Here is a 27941-nt window from a genome sequence, read left to right as displayed (position 1 = left end):
CTTCCTTCTGGGTGTTACAAACTTCGTGACAAGCTTAATATACCCTGTTCAGGGTATAAAAACTTAAGGGAATAGGAGCATTTTCATTTTATATTTTTATGGTTTTAACCCATAAGGACAGAACGCTTAAAATTTACGTAAAATATTGAAATTGAAACTAGTATGTTGTAGAGAAAACAACAAAGTGCACTGCCTCACCCCGCAAGCCAATCGATAAAGCGAATTGAAATGGTGCAAGATGGAGGAGCCGATGCGGAGATGTGTGGTAAGTTTAGGTTGATATTTTTCGTAGTGTTAAGTAAATATATAAATAATAGTAAAATATAAACCAATAACAGTTATAAGCATACAAGGTGATGCGATGAAGTTCGGTGAGGCGAGGCGGGAGACATGGCGACAGATAAATCGATAGTGAAGTGATTTAAGAGAATGGGAGAGAGATATGGGGAAAGAGAGACAGAAAAAGTAAGATGTTGAAATAAGAACCGTGTTGGCATTATATGTAACTAATTTCGGAGAGATTGAAACTTTTCATAGAGACAATATTAAACTGGGATTACCACGGAATCTTCCTTCGAGAAGCGTTAAGTGTATTAGAAATATGTATACCCTAACTACGTTATATGTAGCTTATCAAGAAGTTTGTAGCACCCAATTGTAAGGTCGGAAAATTTATTACGCTAAGCAGGAAGAGCTGAGCCGATTTTGTCATGTCCGCCTACTTATACGAGTATATACGCAAACTAGTCTAGTACATAGTTTTGAGATATAAAGAGGATTTTTGCACACATAAATTTCTTTTCAAGAAGCTGCTTATTTATCGGAATCGCCGACATTTGACCACTAGAGCATATATGAAGCTGAACAAGCGGAATCGAGTTCTTGTATGCAAATCTTGTTTAGTTAACAAGATGTCTTCACGAAAGTCGTGTCATTTTCGATGCGATGTCGACAAGCCTAAGCAAATAAGCACCATATATGAGACTAAAAACAATTGCGATCATAGCTCGATACTTTTGAGAACCGCATGATAAACTGTTTAGAAGGATATATCTTCTTTCTGACTAATCCATATTGAAAGCTGGCCTTTCTTCTGGTATTCTGGTATGGAAATGGATGAAGAGCTATTCTATGATTATTCGATCTCAACATTTTCCTTGATACAAGGTAGTGCGGCTCTAAGTTCAGTGCTATTCTACTACCCACGGACGAAGATGAATATTGTGAAAGCATTCATTGAAAAGATTAGACCTAATGTCGACGGTTGTCCGAAAAGATGCTTATGATTCCGTCGCGACTGTACTTTGGAGAGTATGTGCACCGACTAGATTTGGTAGAGGGCGCTCCTACTTAACGAACGAATGGCTGGTCAGTTGTCTCCGTCAGTTGTGTCTTTCGCCAGCGTTCGTTAGAGTAGAGGTACGTGATTAAATTCTGTATGAAACTCGGTAAATCTGTAACAGAGACGTTTGATATGATCAAGCAGGCTTACCCAGATGTTGTTTTAGCAAGAAGTGGTGTGCTTCGGTGGCACCAGGCCTTTTTGGAGGGCCAGGAAAAGGTCCCTGATGAAGACCGTGCTAAGAGACCTGCTACTTCGACAAACACCGACAATTTGACTCGTGGGCGCAAAGTTTTGAGCTCAAACCGTTGACTAGGTATTTGTTTATTTGCCTAGATGTTAAATTTATCAAAATCATGGCATTGTGACGGAGCACTGAAATAGGCGCAAGGTGTGCGCGAAGATGGTCCCAAAAGTGCTCACTGACGACCAGAAAATGCGGCGAGTAAAATTTTGCAAAGAAAATTGGAATTGGGGGAAGTGACCCCCAATTTTTGAATAACGTAATCACAGGTCACGAGTCATGGATCTTTGAGTATGATCCCGAGACAAAGAGCATGCACTTCGGCTCTCAAGGCTTTTACGGAGAATGCCTACCGTAACGCCTTCAATGCTTGGACGCAGATGGAGCGTATTTTGAAAGTTTTGAAAGAACTGTAACGATTGGGTAAATTTTTTTTTAATCGACTCAGTCCTATTAATTCCCAGACAAACCCTATAATTTAGTTATTTGGCTTCCAGCTTCAATAAGATTTTATAACCCATCTTATTGAAGCCTACCAAACCTGAAACTGAAAATATAATGAGTCTAAGCTTCTATAAAAAGTAGAAGGTTGGACAATTAAGTAATGAGACTGATTTTATTGCCGCGCTTGTGGTAAATCTGTGACCATGAAATTCCCTTTCTTTTTTTCCGACATCCCTCCCCTCTCTATTGATCGCCTGCTGCGTCAAGTAGATGTGTATTTCTAGTGCTCGTCACGAAATTGGAAAAACGAAATCAAGAGCAACGCGTCGCGCCAAATTGGGCGAAACAGCTTCGGAAACGTTCGCTAAAATTGTAAGACTGTATGGTGATAGTGCCAAACCAAACGCCAAAGCTCACAATGGTTGTCTCCACGCGAGTTACATATTTAAACACTACCAACTCAAATACACTTTCTTACAATGTTAATTATACAGCCACTCCAAAGTCAACATATAAAAATGCTGACGACATAGACGAATTCATTGCTACAATAAATAAAACAATGAAATAAGTATTTTACTATTGTAATTTGATACTATTTCCTGTCACTTGTAAATGTTATTAACGAAATGTAAACAAAATAAAATTAGTTCCATACCAATTCTTGGTATTGATACAATTGTAAAAACAAATAATGTAAAGTACTTAATAAGCATTTTTTAAACAACGAAATAAGTATTTCACTACATTGTAATTTGATACTATTTCCTGACACTTGAAAATGTTACTAACGAAATGTAAACAAATAAATAAATAAAATTAATTCCCACACCAATTCTTGGTATTGATACAATTGTAAAAGCAAATAATGTAAAGTACTTAGTAAGCATTTCTTATGGTAAATTGTAAACTTTCATTTTAAGAAATGCTTTTCAATAAAATCAGTCTGTTTCTGCACTCCTTGAGCGCCACTTCGCTGTAATAAAAATAAGCATTTGTTTTTCTTTTTTTTTTAACAAAATTGACGCAGTCGGTTGTCCTTTCAATCTTTAGATTTAAAGGATAGTGATACGAAAACCTTCGGAATAATAAAAAAAAAAATTGTATAAAATAATACAAATGAAAAATTAAAGTGAAGTGAAGTGAATTCGACCTAGTGAAATATAAAAAGGCGAATTATCACCACATCATAACCAAAGAAGTGAAGCAAAGTAATAATTTGACAAAATTTCGCTTACAAGATAGCAGACGTTCGATCAAAGAAGAAGGATGGCGCTGGAGCAGACCCAAATACCCAATGTGGAGTTGATAGAAGAACTCAACAGGAAAGAGCAACAACTAGAACAGTTAAGACAAGCATACATAGATTTACAACATAGGCAGACAGTCAACGATAATAATTTACAGCGTATAATAAAAAAATATTACGCATTTACCTACATTCACTGGGAGAGATGATGTCACTATAAACTCACTATAAGAGACGAAGAAACCAAAGCCGAAGCAACAAAAGCAGTGTACTATAGGATAATCCAAGGAGAAGCAAAGGATGTCGTAATAAATCTACCAAACCCCGTTAACTGGACAGAGATAAAAAGGACTCTGAAATTGAGATATACACCAGACGTGGAACCGCATGAGCTGTACAGACGAATTTGTAACATAAAAGCAAACACGGTAAGCGAATTAACTATTGAAATTCAAAAAAATTAAATATTAGACCGATATAATTAAAATATACTATAAAGACGACGTCGGCATAGATTTAAGTAATATAGACAGCTTATTAGTAAACACAATAAAAGAAATGACGCAGGGGACGCTACTCAACAAAATATATGAAGAACAAGACCTGTACTATATTATACAAATCATGACAAGAAGACGATTCGAAGATACCTGTATCAGGACGGAATTTAAAAAATACAGAAGGACAGATGGACTATTTATGCAGAATAAAAATTATTACGAAGACAAGCAAGTTGATAAATTCATAAATAGAGACAGATCAGGGCAATTTAAACAAAATAATAACAATTATTATTATAATAGAGGAAATAAAGATAACTTTTCAGGCCAAATGCGGTATGGTAATCAACATAAAGAGTACAGAGACAATTATTCAAGGCAAAATAGAAATAACAATTTTAATAATAATCGAAATCATTTTAACAATGAACAAAGTCAAATGCCAGGAAACCCTATACAATATTCAGGCCAAAATCGCTTGAATCACCATAGGCAAGGGCAGGTCGAACCAATGGAAATAGATAATATTGAAAGAGACTTTAATAATCCTCAAACGGCAGGAAACCCTAACACGCAGTTTAGCCAAAATAGCTTAGACTACGGTAGGCAAAGCCAGAAGGAATCAGAAGTAAATTATACTTTATGGGAAGAAACCACTAATAGCGTTTTTTTTATGAAAGTGCCTCGGAATGTTTACCAAAATTAAAAATAATGATTAAAAATAAAGCATATATTGCTCTACTAGACACAGGAGCTAGCTTTAGCCTAATTAACAATGAAATATTCGATTTCGCAAAAGTCAAATTAAAACATCCCATAACATTTAGCACATTAACAAACAAAGATGTGATAAACTATGAAGTGCATTCAGAAGCACTGGAAGAATTTAATCTAGCCAAAAATGCAATGGTTCGTTGGAAAATAGCACCATTAAAAGGAAGGATGTATGATTTTATAATAGGCATCGATATACTAAACTTTTTAAATGCACAAATAAATATTGAAAAAAGGAAATAATACTTAATGGAAAGCAGAGTAAATTTTTAAATAATCCCTATCAATTTAATAATATTTGTACTCTCGAAACCAGAGATTTGAACTTAGACAGGTTAAAATTGGACCATATAAATGAAGAATAACATAGAGAAGTTCTTAAATTATTAAAACGATACTTCTGCTTAAGGAAGGTGACAAATTAATAAATACAACTGAAATTCAACACGAAATAAAAACTATTGTACAACATCAAATTAATGCAAAATTATATAGATACCCCCCTCAACATGAAATGGAAGTTAGAAAACAGATCAAAGAAATGGAGGATCAAGGAATTATACAAAAAAGTTTTTCTAGATATTCAAGTCCACTAATAGTAGTACCCAAAAAGATAGATAACTCAGGTGAAAATAAATCTCGCATAGTAATAGATTACAGAAAATTAAATGAGGTTACAATAGACGATAAATATCCGCTTCCGAACATGGATTCAATTTTAGATAAACTAAGCAGGGCACAGTATTTTACAACAGTAGATTTAGCACAAGGGTATCACCAAATTCTAGTAAGAAAAGAAGATAGAGAAAAAACGGCATTCGTAACGCCACATGGTTTATATGAATTTGTAAGGATGCCATTTGGACTAAAAAATGCGCCAGCCACATTTCAACGGCTGATGAATGAAATATTAAGAAATTATATCAATAAAACATGCGTTGTCTACTTAGACGATATTTTGATTTTTAGCACATCCTTAAGTGAACATATTAAAGCCATAACAGATATTTTCAAAGTTCTTGAAAGTGAAAATTTAAAAATTCAAATAGACAAATGTAACTTCATGAAAAAGGAAACTGAATTTTTGGGGCACATCCTAACAAAAGAAGAAATGAAGCCGAATCCAAACAAAATTAAGGTAATAAACAATTTGGAGTTACCACGAACAGAGGAACAAATTAAAAGTTTTTTGGGCGCTACAGGATACTATAGGAAGTTTATCAAAGATTAAGCAAAAGTAGCCCAACCAATTACAAAGTATTTCAGAAAGGGAGCTAAGGTCAATATAAAAGACCCCACATATATCGAAGCGTTTGAAAAATTAAAAACTTTAATAATTACACATCCTATTTTACGATTCCCAGATTTTGAAAAACAATTTACTCTAACAACTGATGCATCTAATTATGCAGTAGGGGCAGTGTTATCACAGGAAGGGTACCCGGTATGTTATGCATCAAGAACATTAAACAACCACGAACGCAATTACTCCGCAACAGACAAAGAATTTTTAGCAATATTGTGGTGCACAAACTATTTCAGACCGTACCTTTATGGTAGAAAATTCAAAATTTTAACAGATCACCAACCAATAAAATTTTTACATTCAAAGTACAGAGGTAAAGATATGTCACCACGACACCAAAGATGGTTATTAAAGCTAGGCGAATATCAATTCGAAATAGATTATTTAAAAGGAAAGGAGAATAGAGTGGCTGAGTTTTTGAGTAGATTAGAAAATAGGGAAGACACTATTTCAAAAAAGATGGGGAGTGAAATAACACAAAAAAAGATTTTATTCAATAATATTAATAATGTTAATAATATAGAAGAAGAAGGAGACTCAGTTGAAACAATGCACTCAGCTGAAGAAGATTTAGAAGACCATTTTTATATTAAAGAGGAAATAGTGAACAAGTATAAAACGCAGATAATTTTAACTAATAACAAAATCGGAGAATTTAAGGCAATACATGGAAAAAGGATCGCAGAAATGATTTCGATATAATGGCAGACATTTTTAGAAGATATATTTCAAAAGGGAAAGTAGGCATATTTTCGGAAATATCCGAACACAATTATAATATCGTACAAGAGAAACTTATAGAAATGTACTCAAACGACAACCAAATAAAATTCACTAAATGCACGATGCGAGCGCAGGATATTGATTTTATTTTATCATATTAGAGAAAGTGTGCACTCAGGTATATAAGAAACATATAATCAGTTAAAAAATAAAATATATTATCCAAAATTAATGGAACTGATTCAAATAGTTGTTAATCAATGCGAGATATGCAAAGAAGTAAAATATGATAGGAAACCAATAACAGAAAAATTCAAATATACTGAAATACCGTCAGATAAAAATCAAATAGTACATGCAGATACATATGTTATAAAGAATTTTCATTTTTTGACAATAATAAATAAATTTTCTAAATTCGGTGCAGCCTATCCACTGAACGATAGAAACCACGTAACAATAATTGAACAATTAGAAGACCATTTTGCTAAGTTAGGAAAACCACAGAAAATAATAGCAGATAATGAGTTCAAATCGACAAGGCTCAAAGAATTCCTAAATAAAGAAGGAATAGATCTACATTTAACAAAACCAAATAGTCACACGGGTAATGCAGACATTGAAAGGATGCATAATGCAATTGCAGAAAAATTTAGAATAATATACAAGTGCGATAAAACATTGTCAGTAAAACAAATTATGCAAAAAGCTATTAGGAATTATAATAACAGATATCATACGACCATTAGAAGTACTCCTATCGATGTACAAAATAATAAAGTAGACCTTGGCAAAGTTAAGCAAAACATTGAAAATTATAAACGCAACATGATAGACAAACGAAATATCAATAGAGAAGATTATAAAGAAATAAGAAGGGAAGGATACATTAAAAATTATAAAGCAGTAAGACATAAGGAGCAACCAAAATTTAAGAGAGAACTTTTAAAAAATATACATACATGTAACATAAAACGACCATACAAATTTTCAGATTCTATCCGTAATTATAATAGTAACGACATGGATACAGGCGACTAATGGAAAAATGTGGATGACAGAACTAACTGACCAAACTGGATTCATAGATTTAGAAATTAGAAATCAAGAAATACCTAAAGACAGCGACATAGTTATACATATGATAGATCTTCAACAAATAGAAAATATCATGAATGATATGACAGATAATGTAATTTTAATGAAAGTAGAAAATAAAGAAATATTACAAAGGGAGTTACTAGAAGTTAGGAATAAGCTAATGACACTCATGCCAAACAAAAACAGAAATAAAAAAGGTTTAGTTAACGCAATAGGCACAATGTCGAAATGGCTCTTTGGTACAATGGACGAAGACGATAGACAAAACATACAAACACACCTTTTACAAACTAATGAAACAATAAATCAACAAATTGAAGTAAATGACTACATATTTTAATTCAGCTCTGGAGTATCTTAAGAAAATTATTAAAAGTGATAGGAAAAAAATTGAAAAAGAACTTAATTCTATAAATATGATGATGATAAACCAAATCTATACTTAGACCAATACACAAAAATCCAATTATTAAAAAGTAAAATAGATCATATACAAGACAATATAGTATCAGCCAAATATGGGATATTACATCCTAATATATTAACAAGTGAACAAATTTTAAAATATAATATTGATTTTAATAAACTTAAATATATACAATTGGGAACAGCAATTTTAAATAATACTTATTTAATATTCGGTATTAAAATACCTAAAAATTTTGAACATATAAAAACAAGAACAATTATTGCAATCCCAAACAAAGACCAAAATGAAATAGAAGCAAAAATTTAAGAAATATTTACTTATGAAAATAAAACGTTTACATATGAAGAAAATAAATCATTGAAAGGATTAAAACCAAGTAACCACTGTATTTTAAGAAAAAATTGTAAACTCATAAAAAATAATGAACTTGAGATATTAGCACTAGATATAGAAACTATTATAGTTAAAAATGCCATAAATTTACAAATTAATCAAACATGTAACCAGGAACAACCAATTATAAATGGAAACTATTTAATACAATACAATAATTGTTCCATTAAAATTAGTGACTATTATTTTTCAAATTATATCGAAAACATAAAAGAAAATATTGTAAATAAAAAATATAAAGATATGGGAAATTTCACAAAGAAAATTACAATAGAAGAAATAGTAGAGGAAAATAAAGCAAACGTAGAAAGTATTTTTAAATTAAAAATCCATAGTAAAATATTACATATTTGCAATTTCTTATGTATAATAATAATTGTAACAATAGCGATTGTGGCTATATGGAAACACAAACATGTAATTGTCAAATTAAATGAACGAATTCAGGAGAATTCTGATCTAAAGGGGGAAGTAGTTACATATTTAAACACTACCAATCCAAATACACTTTCTTACAACGTTAATTATACAGCCACTCCAAAGTCAACATATAAAAATGCTGACGGTATAGACGAATTCATTGCTATAATAAATAAAACAATGAAATAAGTATTTCACTAAATTGTAATTTGATACTATTTCCTGTCACTTGTAAATGTTATTAACGAAATGTAAACAACATAAAATTAGTTCCATACCAATTCTTGGTATTGATACAATTGTAAAAGCAAATAATGTAAAGAACTTAGTAAGCATTTCTTATGGTAAATTGTAAACTTTCATTTTAAGAAATACTTTTCAATAAAATCAGTCTGTTTCTGCACTCCTTCAGCGTCACTTCGCTGTAATAAAAATAAGCATTTGTTTTTCTTTTTTTTTTTTTTAAACCCGTTTTCGGCAGTAAATAACAAAATTCGCGCCACCCGCCCGAAAAAAGCTCGCATGAGCAAATCGAAGGTGAAAACGATGATTATTGCCTTTTTTGATAGCCTTGGAATCGTCCACAAAGAATTTGTTCCACCGGGGAAAACTGTGAATCAAGTCTACTGTTGCCAAGTACTCGAAAGATTGCGAAAACGAGTCAACAGAGTGCGCCCAGATATCGCTCGTAACTGGATGCTTCATCACGCCAACGCGCCGTGCCACACCTCAGCGTGTCCCAGTATTTGGCCTCTAAAGGGATCGCCGTGTTGCAACAGCCGCCTTATTCGCCCGACATGTCACCCTATGACTTTTTTTCTTTCCTAAAATAAAATCGGTCATCAATGGAACCCCTTTTGAGTCGATTACGGGCATCCAGGCGGATGCTCGCGGACATCCCAGTCAAAGCGTTCCAGAAATGTTACGAAGCATGGAAAACGCGCTGGAATCGCTGTATAGCTGCCCAAGGGGACTACTTTGAAGAGGATGGTAGAGTTGTAGAATAATTTTTAAATACTATACGGATTTTATGGAATCAGTCTCATTACTTAATTGTCATACCTCGTATAACATTAGAGGACTGAACAACGCTCTTCAGAGCATCAAAGTCTTAATCTAAAAATAACATCTGCCTAGTTTGTGGCTTCACTATTAAAGGGTGATTTTTTAAGAGCTTGAAACGTTAGATTGGTTCATGACATTTACTTTTTGAAGATAATTTCATTTAAATGTTGACCGCGGCTGCGTCTTAGGTGGTCCATTCGGAAAGTCCAATTTTGGGCAACTTTTTCGAGCATTTCGGCCGGAATAGCCCGAATTTCTTCGGAAATGTTGTCTTCCAAAGCTGGAATAGTTGCTGGCTTATTTCTGTAGACTTTAGACTTGACGTAGCCCCACAAAAAATAGTCTAAAGGCGTTAAATCGCATGATCTTGGTGGCCAACTTACGGGTCCATTTCTTGAGATGAATTGTTGTCCGAAGTTTTCCCTCAAAATGGCCATAGAATCGCGAGCTGTGTGGCATGTAGCGCCATCTTGTTGAAACCACATGTCAACCAAGTTCAGTTCTTCCATTTTTGGCAACAAAAAGTTTGTTAGCATCGAACGATAGCGATCGCCATTCACCGTAACGTTGCGTCCAACAGCATCTTTGAAAAAATACGGTCCAATGATTCCACCAGCGTACAAACCACACCAAACAGTGCATTTTTCGGGATGCATGGGCAGTTCTTGAACGGCTTCTGGTTGCTCTTCACCCCAAACACGCGCGCGAAACACATTTCGAACCGAACACTGATTTTGGTAATAAAATTCAATGATTTGCAAGCGTTGCTCGTTAGTAAGTCTATTCATGATGAAATGTCAAAGCATACTGAGCATCTTTCTCTTTGACACCATGTCTGAAATCCCACGTGATCTGTCAAATACTAATGCATGAAAATCCTAACCTCAAAAAAATCACCCGTTACATCAGGAATTTTACTTTTTGGAAAGAAAAATGGGAAAAAAGAATCCGAGTGGTAAATTGTTCTCGCGTTGGGCTAATGTCATAAAGTTGGAAAACAAAACCAATTATGTTACCCAGTAAGCTCATGAAGATGTTTTTGACGGTATGCAATACTTTGTACTCCTACTTTATAAAATAATTTGTTGTTTTAACAATATTTAAGTTAACTTCTTGCACTGCAGATAACGTTTTGGAAAAAAAGTGTTGGTTGGCACATAACTGCACATCTTGGAAAAAAGTTAAAAAGTTTTGGGTAGATACATGCACGTTTAGAAATAAATATAAGGGATCGCTATCGGATTTGCTAGCAGACTGGCCGCGCTACAATGATTTTAACGGTTACGAATTGGTAAGAAAAAAAGAACAAAGTATTTATTTTCAAATTAAACATTATTCAATTTTAACAGGTTGATATTGATTTTAATGCCCTGAATCCAGATATTGGAAACGAGCTGTTCTTAAAACTTGACAAGTTTTATAAAGTTATCCTTCCTATCTTAATTGCTGAAGTAAAGGACCAAGCCAGCCGAGAATTACTACTTTCGTAACTCCTTTACAAAGATTTATCAAATAGTAAGAAAACATGAAAAGTATACAATATTAAAATATCCATATATTGAATTAATTTATAATTTCAGATTCTAAATATTGCATTGTGTTGTTACTGCTCCATGCGGTTCTTCAACCACAGCGTTAGAGTAAAACCCACAAACCAACGATTGGTGACGCTCAATCAGAGTTTATAACACTAGCAACTATACCAAATGATATATTACCAAAGATTTCGTCCAAAATTGAGCAATACGCGTTTAAAAAACAGCAATTGCAGCCTCACATCATTGCAGTAGGTGAGGACTATACAAGTATATCAGAATTTTTTATATTTTCCGACGGGCTTAAGTGGAAGTGTCCCATTTTAATGAAATGCGTCGACTGTATTATTAAGTTAAGCTACATATGTATTCCAAATTGAATATTGCCATAATAGCAAGCAAGTTTGGGTATTTTTGGAACAATACTTTTTTGGGCTTAAGTCTGAAGATTTTCATTCAGTTTCAGCAAGTTAGATAACTAATTTTTTTATTTTCTTTCTTTTCTTTTTAATTGTTCAAAATGTCCAAATTTCCTTGCTATTTATGTCACAAACCCCACTTAACTCCATGTTTACTTATAAATCATTTAAAGGAAGATCATGGGCTTCAGTCCATAGCAAAATATGTTTGAAATGAGGAAAATTGCAATCAAATATTTCACAATGTGTATAGGTTCCGAAAACACTTAGAAAAGCATAAAACTGTGAGTTTTTCCTCGGTAAATAATGATTTAGGTCAATCTTTAGTTTCACAACAGCCACTTACACAATTACAGTATCGTGATGAATATCCACTTCCATGTCTTGCAAACCACAAGCATTCAGTCCTTGAATTTACACTTGAACTGCACAATCATCCACATTTTTCGAGAAAAGACATTCTTAGTAAAATCAAAAAATATTGGTAAAAATACCGTTAATTTTCTGTTAGTGTTATAAGAATTATAAGTTTTTTTAGCTACTTGATTTTATTAAGAAGCGTTTCCTCTTAATTCTAAGGGTCACCTTCTTGATAATATCGAAAAGGTTTTCACCTTAGTTTTATAGGTTATCTATTACATTTCAGTGAAAAGGATTTCATCTAAATTCTACGCGTCATCTTCTAAATTATATTGAAAAGGTATTCACCTTAGTTTCACGTCTTATCTGCACATTTTTATTAAAAGGAGATATCCAATAATAATAAGATGGACATCTTATTGGAGAGAAATTGAAGAGAAATCTTCTAAACTTTGTTCTAATTTACAGGGCATTTTAACGGGCCATTTCGCTCTGTGTGCGCATTGACTCAGTGAATGGAATAAATAACAAACCTTTGTGCCAGGTGAGTGGCATTTTTACCGCAACAAAGTTTAGCGGTGTTGCTAAAGGGGTTATTATTCAGTTTATAACGACTTCAAAAGATCCCTTCTTTTACCTTCTATCCAGCATAGGAGAACTGAGTGGAAAGTAAAACTGGCACAAAAATCATGGGACATATGGGAAAAATTCTTCTTGAAGTGTTTATACGCTCATTATTTATTTCTTATTCAGGGTCAAAAAACTAAAGCGGCTGAAGTTTAATTTATATAGTTTGAGAATGAGTGATCCCTCACATCAATGTCAAGATTTTCTGTTATTTTAATCGACACTCAGACCTTCTAAAGCTTCTTAAATTTGTTAATCTTTATGCTCTATTAAAGTTAATCAAAAAACAGTGTTTGCAATATGTGATAGTTACAAAAAACAAAATAGGTATTTTCAGGTTTTTTTTTTAACCTTTAGAATTGAATTCTTGAAGGAATTACCTGTAGCTCATTTAGAGCATTAATATTCTTTCAATAAGAAAATTAATTAATTCACAATAATTTTTCTCGTAGTATTAAACTCAAATATACTTAAAAGATATTGAGAACGGTTTACCATTTCAAAAGAGATTACAAATGTTATGAACTTGTAAGCAAAACTACATATATAAAAATAAAACAATTATAATTGCATGTGAATAAATGTTCTTGCAGTAATAAAGTTAATAAATTGGGAACACTTGTAAGTAATATCAATTATTTAGCATTTTAACGAATATACTAGCAAAAACATTAAAACTAATTTTTAATAATTGGGAACAGTTTTTATTTAACAAAACGGACAAATATGCTAAAGCAATTATAAGTTGCGTGCAAATATATTTTCTCACAGCAGCAAAATTAAAAAATATGAGAACATTTTACTTTTTAAGTAATTTAAATATTTTTTTTAGAATTTTTATCACTCTTTAGAACAAAATATTAAAATCAGAACAATTATAAGTCGGGAACAGTTTTTTTCGGCGTCGCGTTTGGAAGCCAACGAGTACTCACTTCAACTTCTGTCTACCACGCTCTGCTTATTAGTAGTAGAAATCTTAACCTCTCTAGTTCTTCACAGACGGAGTCAAGACACTATTCATGTCTGATGACTTCAGAACTCGTAAATCGCAACTCAAAGAGGGACTACATAAATTGTTTGTATTTTCCTGGAGCCACTATCTTTGTAGTATTAAAATCTGATTCCTACTCATCCTAAGCTTTCTGATCTCAATATGAGTGAGTTAAGCCCTTAAAGCCTTAGTTAGCCCTTAAAGTTCAAAGCCATTTATTTTTATTCTCATGAAACTACTAGCTTATTGGTAGTTGAAGTCTAATCCGTACTCCTCCTAACTGCTCAGATCTCTGAAAGACCGAATCAATACATTTCGAAACTATGTTTTATTCACTAGTAGTATGTACGGTTTATGTTAACTTAACCAATTTGTTGTCCTAGTTTCTAAACTAGTACGTAAGCTTGACTTTGAGACATAATTTATTAGCGATTATTTTTTGATATTGAGTCCTTTTAAGTTAATCTCATTAACAAAAATCTCCATATATCTTCAGATGGAACAAAATGAAATATTGTTGCTGTCGTATCAAAGCATTTTCCAGTTCATATTGTTGAAAACCAACGTTAGGGTATTTCTCAGCTATTGCCTCTTGGATCATAACACACTGGCTTTTAAATGGAATTGGATTAAATAACTAACGGGTACGAGCTGACAGGTAAAACAATTTCTTCACTGTATCTTTAACCCGTAATGGAAGTATGTTTCGTTTCCCACTATCACCTGCAAGACTTTCTTCAATATAGCTAGCCGTATAAGTATTAATCAGACGTAGTAATGAATAACATAAGATTTTACTTTCAATAAAACCTGCAGCTAACCCGCAATTTCGCCGTCGCCCAAACTTTTGTACTAAATACGAGTATAATGATGAAACCGCGCTAAAAAGTAAAATGAGATTGATTCGAGTACTAACTCAATTCCACACCAACACTTTTTTCACAAACTTTTTTTTTATTCCTTCCTCCTTTGAACTTAGTGCCTCCTAATGACATGATCAAAATAACTGTGAACAGCAAGCTAAATTTAGTTCCTGTAATTCTGATGCACTTCTACGCAATGTCAATCGTCTGCCCCTGTAAACTACAGAACTGCAGGGGCGTCCCTTTATGAAATATATATCTGAAATAAGTATGCTTTCTCATGTCTTCCTTTTGTAATTTTCCTTATCGGGCTTGCTGCCAGGCAGTCAGTTAGTGGGCGTCGCTGTTGACGCCTTCGCCGTCGTCGTAATTTCCATAATTCCAAAGAGTTACTAAGCAACAACAAATCTTAAGGTGGATTCCATCAGTACATTACTTCATCAATATTCCTCTTCCGCTACGTCAGCCGGAGCGCGTCACTTATATGGGAATCTTTGCTCAGCTGTTTCCTGTCGCTCTCCTTTAGTATCGCCCCGCGGTGTTAGCAAGAACATTGAAAACCTTTTTGCATGCGAAGATAACTTGTTTGATATTTCCACATCGTCTGCTGATGCAAGCGCGCGACTCCTCACAAACAACAACCACCACCCATATTCCACACTGACAGCTCGTCCCTAAAAGCTGTTGCATTCCAAATAATGGTTATCCTCGCGTTGTCGTTTTTTATTTGCTTTTGCTCAGTTGTTGCTTTTTCCCTGCCTCTATTAGTACTTTGTTGTTTTTTGCATTGTTTGTGTTTTTCTATGCTAAGTGCTGTGGCTGCTCTCCTCCTCCTGCCCTTTCGCAAAAAGATGCTGAATTAATGCAGAAAACTCACTTCAAACTGGCAAATGCTGTCGATGAAACTTGAAACTAGCGCTTCTCATCCACCCCTTGCCGCTTGTTTGCAGCTTTGGTTAGATTCTTGGTCTGAGTTTGTCGCCTGCGCTTGTCGACTTGGATAGAGTTCAAAGTTGCAGGCAGTTCTGCGGCGTAAAACTTGTGGAATCTAAAACATCAAATTTGCTTGGGGGTGCATGAATAAGTTCTTAAATATACTAAAGTTAATTTTCAAGATCGTTAAGTAAATTTTTGGCTGACAATCAAAGTGGTGGCGTTGCTCAGTTTTACCTTTGAGCTAAGAGTTCGAACCATATAAACAAGTGTATCGAGTTAATTTTTAAATAGAAACAACAATATTTATAAAGATTTTGTAGGTAGGTCTTACCTTAGTAGAGATTTATTCGAGTGCCATTCCACAACCAGAACTGAATAAGTGTTCCTAAAACTACTCAACTTCCGTACACACATACGTTCCGGGGCTTATCTCGCTTCGTCAGTTAGCGTTTATTCTCATTTCCATCTTAATCTTTACAATGCAGTGGAGTTCCTTTTTTATTCCGTTTTAAAAACTGACAGAGCTAGAGAATCTGAACAAATTCGACTGTCGGGTTCATGCAGAAACAATTCAGCTGATGTAACTTGATCCATCCATGCTTGTTGTATGAGGTCGGCTCTAAAATGGAACTCTGAAGTATTGTCCCGTTTATAAGAAATCCCACAGTACAATTGGAAGAGATACATAGAGGTTTATTGCAGATAACACTGAGTTCCGGTTTCGGTAACTATATATTTAGAGTTTATAACTCATATATTCCACAGCGTAGTCTAAAACTATCCGTATCTCAATCCAAACAAAATTTTTTTTTCCTATTCATCATGGTTAAAATCTAACTTTTAAACCTTACCAATATATATATATATCATTTTAGATGAACAATCGCGCTGCCGATTCGGACCCGACCGATTTTGATGATGACGAATCTTTTAGCATTCAACTCAACTCAAAGAACCCACTCGCGCCACTAGCAAGCGATCATCATAATCACAATAACTCAACCGCCTGAACCACCCTCATTCTATTGCACCACCCCATACGACCCATCATAAATATCAATTCACGAATCTCATTGCACTTGGCATGTTGCTACATGAAATCTATAGACGCCGGTCATTGTCCTACTATTTCTCATACCCGAGGTCTATTGTCCACTCTTGTTAAAGAGTCACTAAAATCTATTTGCGTACGCGCAAAGTAACCCGCAGCGCGTCGTACTGCCAAATGGGAGTTGGTTGGTTTTTTGCTACTCCGTTTACTTTCGCACTCACTCCAGAGGAGGCAGCTGCCAACAGCTGTGCGCTGCCATGTTTATTTTTGGTACAAAAAGCGCTACTATTTGTGCTTTCAACACAAAGTACTACCTAAAATCGCATTGAAGCAACGGTCCGCCGCACTTCATACTAGTACGAGTACGAGCTCAAGCCGTACAACTCATGTGTCGCGCTGGCCCTCAGGCTTGGTTAAGCGGGTTGCCAGTCCAATCTTTATTGCACTTCGTATTCAAAATGTTATTTTCTATGCAAGTTTCAAGCTTCTGACACATAGGCCAGCTACTATTGTTGTCAGTGGCGTTTGATTTGCATGAATCCGCTTTGGGAGCAATTTTTAACTTGGTCTTCTTCTACTTTTATTTGTGTGTGTTTCTCTCTTTCTTTTAATTTTTTTTTGACAATCATTTTGACGTCTGCTGGCCGGTTGGCGGAGTCCTGAGTGTTACTTTGCAGCAAAAGTGCGAAAATAGCAACAGAAAAAATGGGTATTGACCAGTGTCGGCGTTTGAATGCCGTTGAGGAAAGGGATAAAGCGTCAACTTATGGAAAGAATCTATGGAAATTATTGAAGACTAATGAATTTTTGAACTTACAAAACTGTGACGATCGCAGTTGAAATATTCATCTAGTCCTGCCAAAGAAATATAGATGATATATTGATATTGATTTAACCTCTTTGAATCTCTGCTTATGTCCATTTGGTCTTAGCTCTGTGTTAATAAAAGAGTTCAAAGTTCTAGGATCGCTTTCGAACTGTAATATTCCTTTGCGTAAGATTCTGACATGATCTCCTTTCTGTTCGAACTTCTTTGCGTTATATGTTTTGAATCGTATTTTAAGGCTTACCAGAGTATGTCTGTAATCGGTCGCTAATGCCTTCAACAGAAAGATTTTCACAAAATTCAAATTGAAATCGGTAGCGAAAGATATGCAGTGTTGGGTGAACCATCGGACATATATTGATAAGATTCTCTCGTTTTATCTGGGATTAGAAAAGGTCTGAAGTTACACTAAAAGAGGCTGGGTGGATGGCGCAAGGAAACGCGACCAACCAGCATAACTCTTAACATCCACACGGACAGATCAAAAATTGCAGATGAACGCTTCAAGCTGTCGCAATGTCGCAGAAATTAAAGCAATAATCTCGAAGGGCAATGTATCGGAGAATATCCTTAGCAACAGGAAGGCGATAGATATAGATACTGTCGAGAAGTGACTGCATATATACTGGATCTCAGGTTACAAGGGTATTTCGGGACGTGAATCCATGGTTAGATTGCCAAGAAAGGCATCCGCTTGAAATGCTGACAGACGGATCAGGGCGGGGTGGACTGCCTTAAAGACATGCATGATCGCCAAGAGCATATGAAAGGGAGGAAAGGAAGGAAGGAACATACATACTTCAGGTTTGTAGTATCGCGACGGATGAGCAGGGAAGTAGTCATGAGAGATACGCTAAAACAGCTTCTGCCGAAATTTTCTAGAATCCATATTAGAAATCTAGGATCATCACAGATCATAATTAGATATCAAATCTTTACTAAACTTTTAAAAAATCTTTGACGACTGTTCACCTGACATTATGAAGGACATTTGGGTCTATGGCGTGAGAGCCAGCCAATATAACCTAACCGAAACCCAAAGCGTTCTTAGTATATATTGGGTATGGGATATGAATGCAACTGCTTTTCGCGTTGTGAAAATCCATCACAAGCTCTACTCATTATATACGTACTCAACGCCCCTGTCACAAGCATTATTTTTCAAACTTATCACCAGCTCTGCGTGTCATTTCGGATACAAATTACCCCAAAAGGATGGACGACCCATCGGACAAGCCAATAAATAGATGTTAAATATAGGTGTTAGTACTCTAAAAGTCAAGTATGGAAGTGACACGTAACGCCGCTACTGCCTAAAAAGCATGTAATGGGAAGGCGTGCAGAAGGCGCCATCAGCACTGAAGCGCGCAAAGCACAAAAATCAATTTGCATCTGAATTCGAAATAGCCATCGTAGTTACTCTTCCATTCATGTACATAAACCGGCAAAAGTCGGTGACAAACATCCAGGCGAACAGTCAAAAAGTCAACCAGTTCATGAGTGTATCTGTGCTTGAGTGGAGAATTGAAAATTGCCCAGATAAAGAGACCTTTTCATGTTCGGTTGTGTGTCATCTCGTTTGACTACATACTTCTCAATTTTGTGTGTGTGTTTTTTTTTTTGCAATTGGTAGGCTCTTATTCGGTAACGGTGATTATACTTTGCATCAATACAGTGTTAGAAAGAAAGTTGTTGGAGCACAACAACAAAAGAGGCACGTCTCGGATCTTATACCTCCTGGTAAACAAAAATCATTTCAGTTTTACTTGGGTTGACAGTTAAGCCGTTTCTAAACGCGCAGTTGGATACCACGTTGTGGTACTCTTCGGAGAATGAAGCAAATAAAGAAAAGCTTGGTAACACAGGAGGGACATTGAATATGATATTTCAAGATATATATAAAAGTTATCGAAGTCTAAAGAGCCCGTACTAAACGAACTAGAGCATGAAGTTGATTTTGTTTCCTCGAGAAAACTTAAAACAGGAAAACATCTTGAACAAACAAACATACATGTATTTTTACAGAGCTGTTACATTTTAGAGGGAGTTCAATATATGTGAGTAGAAATGAATCTGAAGAGCGTCTTATCAGCATTCAAATGTACAATAAAAGCTGAAAACTTCTTGATTCTTTAATTTCAATAATTGTTTTCTTTTATTTAAATAAATACTATATAACAACTTTTTAAGCCGCAAACTTTCAAGTGTGTCGTAATTGACATTGTACAAACAAATTGGAAACATTAACCGATTTACAAAGAATAACCCGTGTTCGTGTATATTCATATAAGTTTATGTACATTCATTTATACAAACACACTTTATTTTATATATAAATAAAGTTGAACTACCATGTATAACATTTATGTTGCATGCCTCATAGCACACACATAAAATACGAATACAAATGCGTAAAAATATCCTTAAATATCAAATTAACTGTGTGAGTAAAAGTTTCATTCGAATTTTTTCAAAATTTGTATTTTTTTTTCTTTTTTTACATGCTTTCATATTTATTGCTATTTTTATTTTTGTAATGGTTTCATTGGGGTATTTTTTGCGTTTGGGGGCAAGCCACTGCTGTCGGTTTATATATTTATGCCTGCATTATGTGAAATCAATCGAACAACTGACGTTGGGCGAATGAATAATTCAGGATAGGAGGTGTATCGGATTGAAGAATAAACATATATATATTTTTTAAACGAAATGTGGCAGCACTGGTCTTGGTATAATAAAATTTATTTTTTGCCATCATTGCGGTTTTCTGTAAGGAACTCTTCGTCAATTTTACTTGTAGGCTACTTCATCTTGAGACTTCTTTGGGTGTCGGGTCATAGCGGAATTTTAGCTTCTCCAATAGAAACCTGGAAGCAATTTTGCATAACCTCTATTGTAGTTATTTTGAAGGTACGGAACATATAATGAGTTGGAAAAAAGCTTCAGCTTGATCTAGAACCATCATTTTTCCCATATTTAAACTATGCATTTAGGGGATTTCCTAATAGCCTTTCCCTTCCCAAGCTGTTCTTGTTACAGCGACAAAAACCATCCATGAAGTAATTTTTAGGAAGCTGCCGAGTTGACAGTCCTTGGGTGGATAAAAATCCGGATCTGTTCTTGTTATGTAGACCCGACTCTTTTGGGATTATATATAGATAAGATTCTCAATATTTTGTTGTTGCAGCGTTAGAAAAAATACCTGAAGAAATTTGGAGAAATGCCGCCGAGTTGAGAATTCGAGACTGTTCCGATTACGTAGAGCCGACGGTTATGAGATAACAGGTATATGAGATTCTCAAAATTATGGACAGCCCTGCGCATTGTAAAAAGCACCCAAATATATGTACCTAGTTTTGACGTCTTAGACTACATTGGAGTGTGCTGCTCCGATTTTGAATATATATTCATCTTTAAAGCCTGCACAAGCCCGCTTTTTAGTAGCACCTTACCGTTTTATAAGTTTTCTTTAGTATCTTATAGGAAATTTATACTTGGGCGACTTATTGCGAGTCCTAGTGTTCGGGCCATGAAGTAACCGAGGCTATAACTGGTTCACATCAGAATTTACAGCAAATCGCAGGTAGTTGGAACTTCTACACCTTATCGGTCTGAGCTTCTTGTAATCCTAAAACTCTTTGGACATCGCAGAGCTGAAAAAGTTTTCTAGCTCTTCGCCTCGTTTTTAAAACACTATGTTTTGTACCTAACGATCTTTGAACAAACGGGTGTTGAGCAATACGGTCATTAGAGAACCAGAAGGTCATAATTTCACATAAGTAGGCTCCATATTGAAAATAACGTGAAGGCTTAAATGTTATAACGTATCTGACATATTTGATCAACTCTTTAGTGAATCTATGGTGAGTTTCAAGACAAATAACTCGCGGATAACTGCTGCTGTCTTCGGACTTCGGATCTTAACTCATGTACTAACTCTTAACTAGACACTAAAGCTGTATCTATTTCAGAGGGAATATTGACAGAATTCGTCTCATACACAAAAAGAACCCTACCACTTAATACCCCAAACTGACTTCCTAGAACCCCAATATTCAGCTGTTTCTATTACGAGTATTTAAACTTAAAAAATGATTCACATGCAAAAAATGCCCTCAATATCTACAAGTGGCACTCAGTGTTCACCAGAAATATGCAAACAAATATGCGAAAAAGTTGTTCCCTACTTCTCTTTCTCTCTCTTTTCTCTTCGCAATACCTTTGCATTACTTTCTACACTCTAATCGCGATCCTTTGTGCCTCCATTTCGCGCATATTTTCCGGCTCAACTGCGATCACTTACTGCCTTTGTTATGCTAGTAAAATTTTAGTATTTTTTTATTGATTCTCCCAACACAATCGCACACACCAGCACGCTAGTGCGTCTGAGTGGATCAGCAGCATTTAAAATAAGCACACCTAAACCCATTTTCAATCGTGCGACTAAAGAGGCAAGCGCATGAGACATTAAGGTGGGCCAAAAATATTTTTTATTTTTATTTTTCTTAGTTACCATGAAAATCTCATCCGACATGACTAAAAACAAATTCTGGTAAGACCTGAGCTCTTAATATTAATATTAAGAGGTGCCTCATCGACAGTTTTGATTTCCCATATAAATAACACAGGAAATTTTGTTTATTTTGCTTGGATTTTTAATGTACACAAACAAATAATTGGTAAACGAGAATCAACACTTATTCTTATAGGAAATTTACCGATCTACAAAAAACGTCCAGAATAATTTTTGGCTGAGTCAACTCATTCAAAGTTATTCGTAGTTAAAGTCCAACAAATAATTATAAAAAATGATTTCTGCAATTTTTCATCTTATATTACAAACTAATGGCTAATAAACATAACAAATCATATTTTTCGTAAAACTTATAGAGTGTTTAGCGATGTAACCATAGAATTTTCACAAAATATCGATAATCGTTTATTAAAATCAATTTTTTAAGTACTTAATTTAAACAAAAACTTTGAACTCTACTCTGTGTGAGCGATGACTTAGAAACATTAATCGTAATTATTATCTTGGTATTCACCTACATATGTATATAGAAGGCTCATGTGGAGAAAACACATCTCTAGTAAAATAACATGTATGAAGATTAGAGCTGCAAATTTAAATTGGCTTTTAAATAAAAACTCAAAACTTATCCTAGACAACAAAGTGCTTTTATATAATGCGGTCATAAAGCCGATTTGGATGTATGGCATTCAACTGTGAGGTACGACCTGTGCAACTAAGTTTGACATATTACAAAGGTTTCAATCGAAAATGCTTAGAACAATCACGTGTTCACCATGGTACATGCGTAACGAAAATAGCCATAAAGACCTTGGTATCCCTATGGTAAAGAAAGAAGTAGAAGACAGCAGAATTAAATATATATCTAAGCTTTGAGATCATCTATCACAGACAGTTTTATCGAGTGAGAGGCATTCGTTAGTGAACAAGCAAATGGAGCAGTCGCAAGCAGGCGTTTAATAATTAATTTAATTTTCTTTGAAATAAATTGTGAATTCGTTCAATAATAACTTTTAAATAAATTTTGTATTCGTTTGATGATTTGAAATACATAATTTGGACATTCTTGACACACCTAAACTCTTTGGCTAATGCTTTGGTACATTCCGGTGATCAAACACGACTTAAAAGAAGAGATATGCCTGCGTATTAAACAGCGACGCATCACCAAAAAAGCTCAATCACTTACTTTTTAAATAGATTTAAGATTTTATAACTTATTGTTAGGCTTTAAGAAAAAGCAGATCCAATAAATAAAATAATTAAAAAAAATGTGGGACGAGCCACAATATATTATAATATTACATGTCAACGTTTAATACAACATGGCAACATCATGTCAGCAAGTCAGCAAGTCAGCTGCGCCTGGCTTACAAGCAACGCTGAAACGAATACAACACAAAACGAAACAAGGAATACATAGTTAACCGTTAGGCTTGAGGACGCCCGCGGTTATTACTATATAGGACTACGCATCATACGAGCAGTTCTCTTCTCCTGCTGACAGCCACCGCGTGCGCATCACACCATAACCACCACAACTGGTGACCCCGACGTGATTGATAGCCTGACGTGATCGATAGTTATACCGCGATTCATTAATATATTGTATTTTTTTTTAAATTCGTTAACTATTTCGGCTACAGTGCATCTCGTTTATTAATTAAAAGTACGCAAACACTTTTCGACTACAGTGCACTTTGTGTAGTGGTTTTTGTGCTCATCTGCGTACGTGGCTGCTCACGCATACGACCGATTGGAGGACAACTGGAGTTTTCCCGTAGTGCTGATCAGTACAACCTCGAGAGCAGCATATACAACTTTTCAACTCATCATTTTTTCGCTAAATCGCTATGCCAGATAGCGCAAACATGCAAGTGGCAGACAGTATAACGCCACTCCAACGTGTTTCTATACGATGTCCGCTCTTCAATTCCGAACGACCAGCCTTGTGGTTCGCCCAACTCGAGGGACAATTTCATCTCGCCGGAATTTTCGATGAAATTACGCAATACCACTATGCTTCCTCACACCTTGACGCCAAGGCCGCCGCAGAAGTGGAAGATCTTCTTTTGAACGTTCCCACAGAAACGCCCTACACTCGCCTAAAAGGGACACTGATCGAACGCCTTACGCTCTCTCGAGAAGCACGGCTACAACAGCTTCTCGATCGAGAAACCTTGGGTGATAGAAAACCGTCGCAATTTCTACGCCATCTCAGAAGCCTCGACAACACCGTTCCGGACAACATTCTTCGAACTAAGTGGCTAAGCAGACTTCCGATGTCAACGCAATCTATACTTGCATCCCAAGCGGACATGAATCTTGAGAAACTCGCGTCTCTGGCAGACAAAATACACGACATCGCACTACCAGCAGAAATTAATTCGCTCCAAGAATCAACAACAACATCAGCAGTCGAATCACGCATTTCCCGTCTCGAAGCTTCGATTAACGAGCTAGCTTCCAGTTTTAAGCGGCAGAGCATATCTCGTACCCGTTCTCGTCAGCGCTTTCGTTCGCGCACATCTTCACCAGCATTGAGCAACGACACATGCTGGTACCACCAAAATTTCGGCAATAAAGCAAAACGTTGCCGATCGCCGTGCTCATTCCAGGGAAACCTACCGTCGGACCGTTAGTGGCGGTTAACGGCTCCTCACGCGAATCAAACCGCCTTTTCATAACAGATCGCGCAACCAAAATCCAATTCCTGGTGGATACTGGCGCCGATCTCTGCACTTTTCCTAAATCTCTCGCACCGTGGCCGTCAGAACGAATCAACTATAATCTCACAGCAGCAAATGGGTCTACGATTAATACCTATGGTTGCATAACTCTAACATTAAACCTTGGCCGCAGACGAAATTTTACATGGCGCTTCGTGGTAGCGGACATAACGAAACCTATTATTGGCGCAGATTTTTTGGCTCATTTCGGCATCTTACCCGACCTCAAGAATAGCTGCCTTATCGACTCGATAACTGGACTAAAAGCCGCATGTAAGTTATCTCCATCAAAAATCATTTCGGAAATTAAAGTACTGCCCGTCGATCCTATATGGGCAGATGCACTAAAGGAGTTTCCTAACCTGACAAAGCCCGAAGGAATCTGTCAGCCAACAAAACATACGACGCAGCACCACATATCTACAACACCGGGCCCTCCAGTTTCCTGTAAAGCTCGAAGACTTGTTCCCGACAAACTTAAAATTGCCGAGACCGAGTTCGAGAAAATGTTACAACTAGGAATCGCTCAACGTTCGAAGAGCTCCTGGTCATCTCCGCTCCACCTGGTTCCAAAAAAGTCTGGCGAATGGCGACCTTGTGGAGATTATCGACGACTTAACGCCCGTACATTGCCAGACCGATATCCTCTTCGTGTTCTCGAAGACTTTACTGCCAATCTAACCGGCAAAACAGTATTTTCAACAATTGATTTAGTACGCGCTTTTAATCAAATACCTGTTTCCAAAGAAGATGTCGACAAAACTGCTATTATAACACCGTTTGGTCTTTTCGAATTTCCGTTCATGACGTTCGGACTTCGGAATGCCGCACAAACATTTCAACGATTTATCGACGAGGTAACACGGGGACTAGACGACTTCTTATTTCCATACATAGACGACATCCTAATCGCTTCCAAGGATGTTACGCAACACCGCAGTCATCTTCGCTTACTTTTCGAACGACTCACTAAGTATGGTGTCGTAATTAACACCGCTAAGTGCCGTTTTGGTCAGTCCGAAGTGGACTTTTTGGGACACCGCATTTCAGCCAAAGGAATCTTACCTCTTTCTGGTAAAGTAGACGCGATAGTTAACTTTCCACGACCAAAAACGATCCGAAAACTGCGTGAGTTTCTTGGCATGATCAATTTTTATCGTAAATTTCTTAAAAACGCTGCTAAGTTACAGACACCCCTGCACGAGTACATTCAAGGAACTTCAATAAAAGGTTCTCATCCGGTCCCCTGGACACCAGAAGGAGATGCAGCGTTCGTTCAATGCAAAGAAGAGCTTCGTAAAGCAACAATATTAGCATACCCTGATACAACGCTCCCGTGGGCAATATTTACTGATGCCTCAGAATATGCTATCGGCGCCGTCCTCCAACAACGGCGAGGACAACACTGGGAACCCTTGGCCTTCTTCAGCCAAAAGCTTCAACCTGCTCTTAGAAAACACTGTCCGTACGACCGTGAACTTCACGCTATCTACGCAGCTTTACGAAAATTTCGTTATATTTTCGAAGCACGCCACATCACGATATTCACGGATCACAAACCCTTGCTACATGCTTTTTCTCAGGACCCCGATCGAGCGACACCCTGGCAATTCCACCGCCTAGATTTCATCAGCCAGTTTACAACCGATATCCAACATATAGCCGGAAAAGACAACATCGTCGCAGATGCTCTTTCTCGCATCGAAGAAATTTCAATGGCAGTATCTTCAAACGAACTTGCACAAGCACAAGCTGAGGACGAGGAACTTCAGCAAAGAATACAAAGGGAACACCACGATTCACTAAACTTGCGACCTGTCAACATTCCAGGCTGCAATAAACCGATATACTGCGACGTTTCGACCGATATTATTCGTCCGTACGTTCCCATCGCACTGAGGAAGAAAATATTCGACGCTCTTCACAGCATTAGTCATCCCGGAGCACGAGCTTCCGCCAAATTGTTAACGCAACGATACGTTTGGCCCAGCATTAACCGCGACTGCCGTTTGTGGGCCCGAACATGCCTAGCTTGCCAACGAAATAAAGTATCTCGCCACGTTTTATCACCAATCCAAAACTTTCCAAGCCGCACAAGACGTTTCGAACATATCCATGTGGACATCATTGGTCCATACGTACCTTCAAAAGGGTATCGCTACTGCTTGACAATCATCGATCGTTTCACCAGGTTTCCAGAGGCATTTCCCATCGAAAGTATCGACGCCGAATGTGTTGCCCGCACACTTTTTGCTGGATGGATATGCCGCTACGGAGTACCATTACAAATCACAACGGACCAAGGAACACAGTTTAAGAGCCAACTCTTTAACGCTCTCGCTCGTCTCCTCGGCAGTAAACATATAAATACCACCACTTTCCATCCGCAGTCGAATGGAATGGTGGAACGCCTTCACCGTCACTTGAAGGATGCCATTCGTTGCCACGAAAACAGCTCATGGGTCGACATGCTACCCATCGTTCTCCTTGGAATTCGCGCCGCTTGGAAGGAAGATCTTGGCGCAACTCCTGCCGATCTTGTTTATGGAGAGCCAATTCGTTTACCAGGTGAATTCCTAGCGCCTTCGCCATGATCTGGTTTGCCACCATCTGATTTGGCATTACGCTTGAGAAATTACTTCGCAGACCTTGCACCACAACCCATCGTCCGACATGGTCAGAGGAAAACATTTATTTTCAAAGAACTATCTACATGTTCACATGTTTTTATTCGTCGCGACGCTCCACACCACGCATTCACTTCACCTTATGAAGGACCTCACCGAGTCATTTCAAAGCATGAGAAATATTTTATCGTAAACGTCAAAGGCGAAAACACTACAGTTTCGATCGACCGACTAAAGCCTGTTTATGTACTTCCCGACGATAAGCTCAACGAGAATGAGCAGCACAACGACGATGACAACAATACTACGCATACTACATTAACTTCACCAGAGTTATCTGAACCTAGGACATCTCGATCTTCGTCGCCATCATACCGCCCATCTGAATCCGATTCCAACTTATCTACACCGTCACCCAAGAGACGCGTTAGATTCCGCTGAACTTTTAATCA

General features: G+C 36.4%; 1 protein-coding gene across 1 annotated transcript in view; it reads left to right on the top strand.

Annotated features, from left to right (window-relative positions):
* LOC125777356 (uncharacterized) overlaps positions 1 to 12409 on the top strand; it is an 85554-nt gene extending 73145 nt beyond the window's left edge. Inside the window, exons 2-4 of the mRNA XM_049452114.1 lie at positions 11116 to 11282; positions 11341 to 11506; positions 11625 to 12409. The gene's annotated coding sequence lies outside the window, so the exon portion shown is untranslated. The remainder of the gene's footprint in view (positions 1 to 11115; positions 11283 to 11340; positions 11507 to 11624) is intronic.
* The last annotated feature ends 15532 nt before the right edge of the window (positions 12410 to 27941 follow it).

This window comes from Bactrocera dorsalis, chromosome 3 (genome assembly GCF_023373825.1).
Source record: "Bactrocera dorsalis isolate Fly_Bdor chromosome 3, ASM2337382v1, whole genome shotgun sequence".
Classification (NCBI taxonomy): domain Eukaryota; kingdom Metazoa; phylum Arthropoda; class Insecta; order Diptera; family Tephritidae; genus Bactrocera; species Bactrocera dorsalis.
This window is presented reverse-complemented; position numbering and strand designations above follow the sequence as displayed.